Here is a 13,130-nt window from a genome sequence, read left to right as displayed (position 1 = left end):
GAGTCCTGTACAAGTTCATCCATTTTTTTATTCTTTGGGGATAGGAGGGGGATCGTGGAGTGGAGAGAGTTATGTGGGTGGGGGGAGGGAGGAGGAGAAAGATTGGGGAGGGAAAAGTTTTCATCCATGGTCATCCGGCATCCCGTAGATGCAGGTGGAAAGTACTTTTCTGAAGTTTTTTAAATAAGGAAGAAACAGAAACTAATGATGCCAAGTGTTGAATGAATGAAAGTTTATTCAAGTATAAGGAATGCTGGAACTGAAGTTCGCAGGGTGATAAGTGGAAGCCAGACATGACAGGGTTAACAGGAAGGGAATAGTTAACCTCGCCAGGGGTAAGGGAAAGGGTTGGAGGGATTTTTTGAGAAACTTGTCATAGCAGCAATGAGGGGGAGGGATCCTTGGAGTCAGCATAAAAGTATGGTGGGCGGGAAGGCAGAGGCTGGATAGCTACCTTCCCCCTTTTGATTGATTAGTAAGTGGGTCTGTCACCTCTTGGCTTTGACAGGCAGTTCCCCTGCAAAGATGGTGAAGTGGCTAGCCAGGGTATGGCTAACCAGCCTCGGTGTCGGGAGGTCAGCGACTACAGGCTAGTTGATGAGTGGTGGATCTCCTGAGTCAGTTGGCTTGTGGCGGGAGGCGTAGTTTGAGAAATAGTGTCACCTAAGTTGGTTTGTATGCGACGGGTGGCAGTTACAACTATTTCCCATGTTGGTGAGGCGACAGAGTTTTTGTGGCTCCAAGGATCTCTCCCTAGGTTTCCCATTGGGTTAAAATGTTTCATATGTTTAATGTTATCTTTGTTAATTAATATGACTGCTGTGGCCAAATTAATCCAAAGAAAAAGGTGTATGTGGTTAATTAGGTAAGATGGGGTTTGAAGGGGGTGGCAGCAATGGAGATGACTCCGTTATATACAGTCATGGTCTCTCAGAAGTGATTATCTGATGGGTGTGGGGAGGGGAGAGAGTTTGGGGGTGGGGAAGGGGTTTGGGGAGAGGGTTATGGGAGTGGGGAGAGGAGAGGGTTATGGGGGAAGGGAAGGGGGATTGGGGAGGTGAAAGCTTCTAGCCGTTGTCATGGCATTTGTTTGGTCTGCAGCATGAGAAAAGTCCTCGGAAAGCTCTAAATAAAGAAGAAAACAAGTGTGAGACTTGGGGGCTCAGGTGGTGCTTGGTTATCCTTTCCTACACGGACTAGATGTACCTATCCTTGTCTCAGCAAGTTGTGATTTTAGCTACTGAACATAAATCTGCACATTAGTGATGAGCAAACTGAAACAGTCCAACCCTGTTTTGGGTTAAATGTCACTAAAATTTCAGTTCAGTGTGAACCCAAATCTCGGGCGGTTTGTCTCAGGTGAACCACCACCACTGTTATACACTAGTTTTAGGGGTATTGGTGAAGTTCCTGTTCAGTTTAAACTAATCTGGAATGAACCAAACTTTATGCTGAAATTCGGTGAACCAGCCACACCGAACTTTTGAAAAGTTCACTCATCACTACTGGTCATTATATGTTCATATACCCACACAACGTATAACTCCCGTATACAGTAGTATACACTGTGTACAATTCAGGTATCCAGTAACCATAGGATCACCATTACCTCTAATCTATACACAGACAAATGAAGGGAGAAAATAAAGCTTTGTTCACATCAGTGGCTATTACCGAAGCCGCTGACGTAAATCACACATGAGACGGTGGACAAAAAAATGTTGCATGTCCGGTAAAGTGCTGTGGGATGACAGCAACTCAACAGACCCCATTATAGTCAATGGGGTCAGCTCACCGCCATAAGGTTCTATTGTAAAAAGGAACCGTTTGCCCGAGGATTCTGTTTTCCTGTTCTCATAATAGAGCAAGAAAACAAAATCCCCAATGCAAATGTAATAACCTAAGTTTAATTTCCCTGCCTCCATGAACCTCACAGAAAAAATACCGTCAGAGATAAAAATTGAATGAATTTGTATTCACCTGGTGAATCTGGCCCATCTTCCGGTCTTCCTTCTGCTGCTGGAAAAAAAAATGGACAAGATGAGAAACTAAAGGTCACAAAGAAAAACACATTATACTCTGTGTCTGTCCATGACATACCATGAACCGATGATGGAATGCTTCAATATGCCCATGGGAGATCATTCTGTACTTACCTCTTGATGTTCTCTGCCTTATCAATTATTTGGCATTCGCTGATAAGGTTGCCATCTTCAATATCATTAGTTAGAGTTTGATAATTAGACTTTTCGTTCTTGTCTTCTTCCCTATTAGATAACACATAATATATATATTTAGTGTGATGTAAACTTAGCCATTTTTTCCTAGCAGAAAACTGGCCAAAGACTCTAAGTAAAGTCTTGCCCTTGTAATGTGTGGATATCCATGACTGAACTAATGGGGCCATGCCTTGTAATGTGCAGCACAAGAGCGCAACCCAACCACAATACTAATCCGTATACTAACATAAGTCCTATCCAGTCATCCCATGAATGTGTCCTGTGTACCGACCCGACTCATCATCTATGTGATATCCAGTGTGTACCGCCACGTTGTATATTACTGTCAGTCTGGATAATACAAGTCATTATCAGTGAACTATGTGTAATGTTGTGTCATATACGGTGTGTACAATAAGCCCATCGTAGAGGATGCGGTACTTACATAGTGATGTTGGCAGATTCATCCAGGAGGGTGTCACTAGGACAGGCAGTGATGTTTGCAGGTTCTGCCTTGTCCTCTTCGCTATTAAACAATACATAAATATTATATATATATATAATGTTGTGTGATATATGATATATTTATACAATAAGCCCATTGGAGATGATTCAGTACTTACACAGTGATGCTGCCGGATGTATCCATATTGCTGGAATCCTCGAGGCCGGACGGTGTCTTATTATCCTCCTCTTTGTCATCTTCTTCTCTGTTGAACAACACATAACATATATATACATTTAGTTCTGGCAGTTAATGGGTCCAGAGGATAATATAACCGTACATATAAAAAGAAAATCTACAGGTGGTAGGGTTAACCGTTTCAGGACTGGTGTATTTTAAGCTTTAAGGAAGCAGTGACTTTTAATATTTTTGCATCTCCATGTTCTGATAACCATAACTTTGTAATTTTGCCATCAGAGGTCCCATATGGGGTTTATTATAGTGGGATAATTTAAATAAATTAAGTGCCCATTTAAACCAAATAACTCCCGATCAAAAATCGCTCACAGCCGTCTTTGGAGCAAGGATCATTGGGTCTAACTGCACGGAATTCATACATTTTTCATTAACAAGTTGTTCATTGATCTTATTCAGCTAGCTTAAAGAGAATGATAAGCCTTATCAGTGCCGCGCGCTTAGTTCTCAGTGGGATACCACTGATACTATTGTTTCAGCTGGTGTACAGCTCAGAGAACACAGCAGGGGTATAAAGAAAACTGCAGTCCAGCTGTGTTCTGCATACCCTGCTCAGAGCGCTCAGCTATATACTTGCTGAGCGCTCCATGAAAACAGCAGGAGTATGCAAAAGATAGGGGTCCCACTTGTATTCTGCATACAGCGTGAACCTTCATTTACACTCTTTTGCAAAGTGAATGTTCAAAACCGTCAACTAAACTGCTGTGTGAGCGAACTTTGAGCGACCATCTTGCTGTGTAAATGCACACAACGATGTCGCTCAAGAAATGTCTTTTGAGCGAGAATCAATGCATCTAAAAGGGCCTTTAGAAAGAAAAAACATTTCCAATAACCCTAGAACAATAGGGTCATCATGCTAGGAGATACTTACTGGTAATAAACCACGTTGCTGTTCTTGGTGGTCTCCCGCCACCTGTGGGAGAAGAAAAGGAAAGAATTATAAACAAGGATTTTTCAGTAACAACCAATCAGATTGCAGCTGACATTTTTTGGTGACTGTATGAAGGTCTACTTTGTATGATTGGCTTGCCATGGTCAGTCAGTGATATCGGCTTCTTTCCCTTTGCAAGAGAGCAATGAGGAAGAGTAACATAATATTAGGGGCTCCTGGGTGATTGCTGATATTTGTGTTATATTTCCTTCTACATTCCCGCTCTTATCATTGTGTTATCTATGGTCCCTTGTCCGTGATGTGTGATTATAGGATGAGTGTGGGGCTATGTCTGTGAAGAACAGCACCAGGTATTGTGGTAACAGTCACTATCATGGGGGTGCTACAGTGAATACTTGCTGTTTTTGCAAGAAGATTCTAAGATTCTTCTGCGGCAACTCATTAGCACAATTGTTGTAATATGTTGGAAAAACTGAGTATGCCGCTGCTTCCTCCTCCTGGATCCTATTGGAGAGTAAAGAAGATGGTGATAATCTAGGACATTGTCTCCGTACTACAGGGTGTAGAATTCAGGAACATCAGCGCCCGCCATCATTTTCCTATACAAGCAGCACTTTGGTAAATGATGGATGGGTAGATGTCTATCAGAGCCGTTTGCACCCCGCACCATCACCACAAGACGGATAACCCTACATCAGAATCATCCAAACACATCCTGTCTGTGATACATAGTTCTATATGGAACTAGTCACACACACATTTGGAGAAATATACGTCGCTGTATACGTCTAAATCTAAAGTGCGCCAAATCTATTAAGAGGCGGTCATTTCTTTCTAAGTTTGGCATATCTCTGGCCAATCTGTGCGCCAGAATGTGGAGTCTATGCCAGCTGTCAGCTGCTGCAGATTTGTTCCATAAGTCACGCCAGGTATTGGCATAAATCATAGTTAATCTCTCAGGCAGTTGAACTTCCCTTTTGCTAGTCTCATTTTTTTCTCTAAAAGTGGTGATTGAGATGAAAAAATAAAAACATCACATTTTTGCCCATATTTAGTGTGCTGAATAAATTAGCTTTTTTTTCCAGCAGAAAACTGGCCAAAGACTCTAAGTAAATTCTCCGCCTTGTAATGTGTGGATATCCATGACTGAACTAATGGGGCCATGCCTTGTAATGTGCAGCACAAGAGCGCAACCCAACCGCAATACTAATCCACATACTAACATAAGTCCTATCCAGTCATCCCGTGAATGTGTCCTGTGTACTGACCCAACTCATCATCTATGTGATATCCAGTGTGTACCGACATGTCGTATATTACTGTCAGTCTGGATAATACAAGTCATTATCAATGAACTATGTGTAATGTTGTGTCATATACGGTGTGAACAATAAGTCCATCATAGAGGATGCGGTACTTACATAGTGATGTTGGCAGATTCATCCAGGAGGGTGTCACTAGGACACGCAGTGATGTTTGCAGGTTCTGCCTTGTCCTCTTCGCTATTAAACAATACATAAATATTATATATATATAATGTTGTGTGATGCATGATATATTTTTATACAATAAGCCCATTGGAGATGATTCTGTACTTACACAGTGATGCTGTTGGATGTGTCCATCATGCTGGTATCCTCGAGGCCGGAAGGTGTCTCATTATCCTCATCATCTCTGTTGAACAACACATAACATATATATATACATTGAGATCTGGCAGTTAATGGGTCCAGAGGATAATATAACCGTACGTATAAAAAGAAAATCTACAAGTGGTAGGGTTAACCGTTTCAGGACTGGTGTATTTTAGGCTTTAAGGAAGCAGTGACTTTTAATATTTTTGCATCTCCATGTTCTGATAACCATAACTTTGTAATTTTGCCATCCGAGGTCCCATATGGGGTTCATTATAGTGGGATAATTTAAATAAATTAAGTGCCCCATTTTGGGGTAGATGGGGGTTACTTATGAACTCTCACTCCTTTCTGTCCTTTTAACAGGAGGATAATTAAGGCCCATTTAAACCAAATGACTCCCGATCAAAAATCGCTCACAGCCGTCTTTGGAGCAAGGATCATTGGGTCTAACTGCACGGAATTCATACATTTTTCATTAACAAGTTGTTCATTGATCTTATTCAGCTAGCTTAAAGAGAATGATAAGCCTTATCAGTGCCGCGCGCTTAGTTCTCAGTGGGATACCACTGATACTATTGTTTCAGCTGGTGTACAGCTCTGAGAACACAGCAGGGGTATAAAGAAAACAGCAGTCCAGCTGTGTTCTGCATACCCTGCTCAGAGCGCTCAGCTATATACTTGCTGAGCGCTCCATGAAAACAGCAGGAGTATGCAAAAGATAGGGGTCCCACTTGTATTCTGCATACAGCGTGAACCTTCATTTACACTCTTTTGCAAAGTGAATGTTCAAAACCGTCAACTAAACTGCTGTGTGAGCGAACTTTGAGCGACCATCTTGCTGTGTAAATGCACACAACGATGTCGCTCAAGAAATGTCTTTTGAGCGAGAATCAATGCATCTAAAAGGGCCTTTAGAAAGAAAAAACATTTCCAATAACCCTAAAACAATAGGGTCATCATGCTAGGAGATACTTACTGGTAATAAACCACGTTGCTGTTCTTGGTGGTCTCCCGCCACCTGTGGGAGAAGAAAAGGAAAGAATTATAAACAAGGATTTTTCAGTAACAACCAATCAGATTGCAGCTGACATTTTTTGGTGACTGTATGAAGGTCTACTTTGTATGATTGGCTTGCCATGGTCAGTCAGTGATATCGGCTTCTTTCCCTTTGCAAGAGAGCAATGAGGAAGAGTAACATAATATTAGGGGCTCCTGGGTGATTGCTGATATTTGTGTTATATTTCCTTCTACATTCCCGCTCTTATCATTGTGTTATCTATGGTCCCTTGTCCGTGATGTGTGATTATAGGATGAGTGTGGGGCTATGTCTGTGAAGAACAGCACCAGGTATTGTGGTAACAGTCACTATCATGGGGGTCCTACAGTGAATACTTGCTGTTTTTGCAAGAAGATTCTAAGATTCTTCTGCGGCAACTCATTAGCACAATTGTTGTAATATGTTGGGAAAACTGAGTATGCCGCTGCTTCCTCCTCCTGGATCCTATTGGAGAGTAAAGAAGATGGTGATAATCTAGGACATTGTCTCCGTACTACAGGGTGTAGAATTCAGGAACATTAGTGCCCGCCATCATTTTCCTGTATAAGCAGCACTTTGGTAAATGATGGATGGGTAGATGTCTATCCATGACTGAACTAATGGCGCCATGCCTTGTACTGTGCAGCACATAAGCGCAACCCAACTGCAATACTAATCCATATACAAACATAAGTCCTATCCGGTCATCCCGTGAATATGTCCTGTGTACCGACCCTACTCATCATCTATGTGATATCCAGTGTGTACCGCCATGTTGTATATTACTGTCTGTCTGGATAATACAAGTCATTATCAATGAACTATGTGTAATGTTGTGTCATATACGGTGTGTACAATAAGCCCATAGTAGAGGATGCGGTACTTACAGAACGATGTTGGCAGATTCGTCCAGGAGGGGGTCACTAGGACAGGCAGTGATGTTTACAGGTTCTGCCTTGTCCTCTTCGCTATTAAACAATACATAAATATTATATATATAGTGTTGTATGATATATGATATATTTATACAATAAGCCCATTGGAGATGGTTCAGTACTTACACAGTGATGCTGTCGGATGTGTCCATATTGCTAGAAACCTCAAGGCCGGACAGTGTCTTATTATCCTCCTCTTCGTCATCATCTTCTCTGTTAAACAACACATAACATATATATACATTTAGTTCTGGCAGTTAATGGGTCCAGAGGATAATATAACCGTACATCTCCATGTTCTGATAGTCATAACTTTGTAATTTTGCCATCAGAGGTCCCATATGGAGTTTATTATAGTGGGATCATTTAAATAAGTTAAGTGCCCCATTTTAGGGCAGATGGGGGTTACTTATGAACTGTCACTCCTTGCTGTCCTTTTATTAGGAGAATTAAGGCCCATTTAAACCCAAAAATTCTCGATCAAAAATCGCTCAAAGCCATCTTTTGAGCAAGGATCATTGGGTCTAACTGCACGGACTTTGTGCATTTTTCATTAACAAGTTGTTCATTGATCTCTTTCAGCAAGCTTAAAGAGAATGATAAGCCTTATCAGTGCCGCGCGCTTAGTTCTCAGTGGGATACCACTGATACTATTGTTTCAGCTGGTGTCCCACTCGGAGAACACAGCAGTAGTATGCACAATACATGGGTCCAGCTATGTTCTGCATACCCTGCTCGGAGCGCTCAGCTGGTACACCAGCTAAGCGCTCCGAAAAGACAACAGCTGTATGTGGAAGATAGCGGTCCCACTTGTATTCTGCATACAGCGTGAGCCTTCATTTACACACTTATGCAGAGTAAACGCTCAAAATTCTCAACCAAACTGCCATTTGAGCGAATTTTGAGCGATCATCTTGCCGTGTAAATGCACACAATGATTATCGCTCAAAAGATGTTGTTTGACGGAGAATCGTTGTGTCTAAAAGGGCCTTTAGAAAGAAAAAACAGCTATTTCTATAACAATAGAACAATAGGGTCATCATGCTAGGAGATACTTACCGGTAATACACCACGCTGTTGTTGTTGGTGGCCTCCAGCCACCTGTGGGAGAAGAAAAGGAAAGAATTATAAACAAGGAACTTTCAGAAACAACCAATCAGATTGCAGCTGCCATTTTTGGTGACTGTATGAAGGTCTACTTTGTATGATTGGCTTCCTATGGTCAGTCGGTGATATCGGCTTCTCTCCCCTTGCAAAAGAGCAATGAAGAAGAGTAACATAATATTAGGGGCTCATGGGTGATAGTTGATATTTGTGTTATATTTCCTTCTACATTCCCGCTCTTATCATTGTGTTATCTATGGCCGCTTGTCCCTGACATGTGATTATATGATGAGTGTAGGGATATGTCTGTGAAAAAAAGCACCAGGTATTGTAGTAACAGTCACTATCATGGGGGTCCTACAGTGAAATACTTACTGCTTTTGCAAGAAGATTCTGAGATTTTTTTGCGGCAACTCATTAGCACAGTTGTTATAGTATGTTGGGAAAACTGAGTATGTCACCGCTTCCTCCTCCTGGGTCCTATTAGAGAGTAAAGAAGATGGTGATAATCTAGGACATTGTCTCCGTACTACAGGGTGTAGAATTCAGGAACATTAGCGCCTGCCATCATTTTCCTGTACAAGCAGCACTTTGGTAAATGATGGATGGGTAGATGTCTATCAGAGCCGTTTGCACCCCGCGCCATCACCACAAGACGGACAACCCTACATCAGAATCATCCAAACACATCCTGTCTGTGATACATAGTTCAACATGGAACTAGTCACAAACACATTTGGGGAAATGTACGTCGCAGTATATGGCAGTCTAAATCCAAAGTGCGCCAAATCTATTAAGAGGCAATCATTTCTTACTAAGTTTGGCATATCTCTGGCCAATCTGTGCGCCAGAATGTGGAATCTATGACAGCTGTCTGCTACTGCAGATTTGTTCCATAACATACGCCAGTTATTGGCATAAATCATAGTAAATCTCTCAGGCAGTTGAACTTCCCTTTTGCTAGTCTCATCCAGTCATCCCATGAATGTGTCCTGTGTACCGACCCGACTCATCATCTATGTGATATCCAGTGTGTACCGCCATGTTGTATATTACTGTCTGTCTGGATAATACAAGTCATTATCAATGAACTATGTGTAATGTTGTGTCATATACGGTGTGTACAATAAGCCCATCGTAGAGGATGCGGTACTTACAGAACGATGTTGGCAGATTCATCCAGGAGGGGGTCACTAGGACAGGCAGTGATGTTTACAGGTTCTGCCTTGTCCTCTTCGCTATTAAACAATACATAAATATTATATATATAGTGTTGTGTGATATATGATATATTTATACAATAAGCCCATTGGAGATGATTCAGTACTTACACAGTGATGCTGTCGGATGTATCCATAATGCTGGAATCCTGGAGGCCGGAGAGTATCTCATTATCCTCCTCATCATCTTCTTCTCTGTTGAACAATACATAACATATATATATATATATATACATTTAGTTCTGGTGGCTAATAGGGCCAGAGGATAATATAACCTTACATAGAAAAGGAAAATCACGACTGCTGTATTTTAGGCTTTAAGGAAGCAGTGACTTTTGATATTTTTGCATCTCCATGTTCTGATAGCCATAACTTGGTAATTTTGCCATCAGAGGTCCCATCTGGGGTTTATTATAGTGGGATAATTTAAATAAGTTAAGTGCCCTATTTTGGGGTATATGGGGGTTACTAGGGAACTGTCACTCCTTTCTGCCCTTTTATTAAGAGGAGAATTAAGGCCTCATTAAACCCAACAATTCTCGATCAAAAATCGCTCAAAGCCATCTTTTAAGCAAGAATTGTTGGGTGCACGGACTTTGTACATTTTTCATTAACAAGTTGTTCGTCGATCTCTTTTAGCAAGCTGAGAGAGAACGATGAGCCCTATCAGTGCCGCGCACGATGTTCTTAGTGGGAAACCTCCGATACTATTGTTTTAGCTGGTGTCCCGCTTAGAGAACACAGCAGGAGTATGCCGAAAACAGCGGTCCAGCTATGTTCTGCATATCCCACTCTGAGTGCTCAGCTATATACTACTAGCTGAGCGCTCGGTAAACACAGCAGGATTATGCAGAAGACAGCACTCCAACTGTCTTCTGTATACTTCACTTGGAGAGTACACCTATATACCAGCTGAGTGCTCCGAGAAGACAACAGCTGTATGCAAAAGATAGCGGTCCCATTTGTATTCTGCATACAGTGTGAGCCTTCATTTACACACTTATGCAAACTGAACGCTCAAAACCGTCACCTAAACTGCCATTTGAGCAAATTTTGAGCGATCATCTTGCTGTGTAAATGCACACAATGGTTATCGCTCAAAAGATGTCTTTTGAGCAAAATCGTTGCGTCTAAAAGGGCCTTTAGAAAGAAAAAAACAGCAATTCCTATAACACTAGAACAATAGGGTCATCATGCTAGGAGATACTTACTGGTAATACACCACGCTGATGTTCTTGGTGGTCTCCAGCCACCTGTGGGAGAAGAAAAGGAAAGAATTATAAACAAGGATTTTTCAGTAACAACCAATCAGATTGCAGCTGCCATTTTTTGGTGACTGTATGAAGGTCTACTTTGTATGATTGGCTTGCTGTGGTCAGTCAGTGATATCGGCTTCTCTTTCCATGCAAGAGAGCAGTGAAGAAGCGTAGCAGGATAATAGGGGCTCCTGGGTGATGGTTGATATTTGTGTAATATTTCCTTCTACATTCCTGTTTTTCCATTGTGTTATCTATGGCCCCTTGTCCCTGATATGTGATCATATGATGAGTGTGGGGCTATGTCTGTGAAGAATAGCACCTGGTATTGTGGTAACAGTCACTATCATGGGGGTCCTACAGTGAAATACTTACTGCTTTGCCAAGAAGGTTTTGAGGTTTCTCATCGGCACAGATGTTATAATAGGCCGGTAAGGTGTAGAATGTTGCCGCTTCTTCCTCGTGGGTCCTATTAGAGAGTAAAGAAGATGGTGATAATCTAGGACATCGTCTCCCTACTACAGGGTGTAGAATTCAGGAACATCAGCGCCCGCCATCATTTTCCAGATACAGGCAGCACTTCTGATGATGATAGATGAATAGATGGACCTTGGTGTGTCAGATTAGAAACCTCAGAGAACAAACACCCTGCAACCACTGCTGGGAGAACACAAGCCGGTGGAAGCAGAGGTACGGTATACAAAATTTTTCTGTGGCATTCTCTGGGCCGCTCATCCATGTGGAAGCACTCTGAACCAATTTGGTTCTGAAGCCATCCTTGCAGATCACGTACACATACTTGTTTTTTTTAAGGTAATTTAGTATGACTTTAATAAAATGTGCTATACGTTTGTGATATTTGAGGGCAAACCAGGTTCTTCCTTATGAACTCTGTATTTGTTGGCATTATCCTGGTTTATGCCATAAGTTGGTTGTACCTCGTTACACTTGTTTTCATGGTGTCCATCTATTTATCTAAATATCCCCCAAGGGTCATACAATAAGATACTTACATCATAACTGGATATGCTCGCTTTAAATCTTTCTCAATAATTAGCTCTCTCTCTCAATACTGTTAAAGAGTAAATAAGATAGTGAGAATCTAGTATGAGGGTCAGCCATTATTCTATAAGAAAACCATCGCCAACCTCTACCGCCACCTCAAGGAAAGCTACGGACATGCTAGAAAATAAAGAAAGGCACAAAGGCACTCCAGATGCAGTGGACATACCTGGCACCAACTACAACCCTCAATGCAAGGTTGGTTCTGCAGCTCCTTATATAATATACATGATGTCATACTATGTGGAGGAGGAGCCAACAACATTTGGTGACATCACAAGCAGCAATTAAGGACAAGACAAAATCAAATTTTATAGACATAAAATAGTCCCTAAATTCTTTCCCCAGCCTCCAAAACCTTGTACATGGGACAACATTGTCATCTCTATAGAATGTAATTGTGGAGGATGGATGTGGAAATGTTGGATGGTTGGATGATGGGTAGCGAGATAATAGATACATATGAGGTTTATAGGACTGTACATTATAAATAATAGTATTATATAATAATTCATGACGGGCTCTTATCATTTCTGTGTATGCCCCTCCCAGACACTGAGGACCTTTATAGCAAAGAAAATCGCACGTTCAATCTTTGCGATAGGAAAAAAAGGAGGCTCCATAGGGAAACATGGGAGATAAAAAAAAACCTTGCAAAACGCAGATAGACAGGACATGCTGTGATTTTTTTCCCTTCGCAACATCGCATTAGTGAAAACATTGCAAATGAGAAGGAAAATCATTGTTTTTTATAATTCTGCGTTTTCAGTCACTTTCGCATTGTTCAGAAAAATTGTGCGATTTTATCCCCAGTATGAAGTAGCCCTAAGGATGGTTTCATGTGGGTGAGAAAATAGCACGATTTTCGCGCAATGCAAGAGTAAGTAACGATGCAGAATGATGAAAACAATGTTTTTCCCTGGTTTTCTTCACATTTGTGATGTTTTCACTCATACGATATTGCGATTCTTCTGCGTTTTGCATTGTTTTTATCTCCCATGTTTCCCTCGGTCAATCTTGTCCCCGGTGCCCAGTTGTCCAAAACGGTTGTTTCCTTGCATGAATATTC

General features: G+C 41.5%; 1 long non-coding RNA gene across 1 annotated transcript; it reads right to left on the bottom strand.

Moving 5' to 3' along the window:
- Window positions 1–837: 837 nt before the first annotated feature.
- Window positions 838–9,761, bottom strand: LOC136624625 (uncharacterized). Its single transcript, XR_010792361.1, has 4 exons — window positions 9,681–9,761; window positions 2,157–2,267; window positions 1,981–2,019; window positions 838–1,125 (listed from the first exon to the last, which is right to left on the bottom strand). It is a non-coding gene; the product is annotated as an uncharacterized lncRNA (long non-coding RNA).
- Window positions 9,762–13,130: the final 3,369 nt, after the last annotated feature.

The sequence above is a fragment of the Eleutherodactylus coqui genome, chromosome 4, assembly GCF_035609145.1.
Source record: "Eleutherodactylus coqui strain aEleCoq1 chromosome 4, aEleCoq1.hap1, whole genome shotgun sequence".
NCBI lineage: Eukaryota > Metazoa > Chordata > Amphibia > Anura > Eleutherodactylidae > Eleutherodactylus > Eleutherodactylus coqui.
This window is presented reverse-complemented; position numbering and strand designations above follow the sequence as displayed.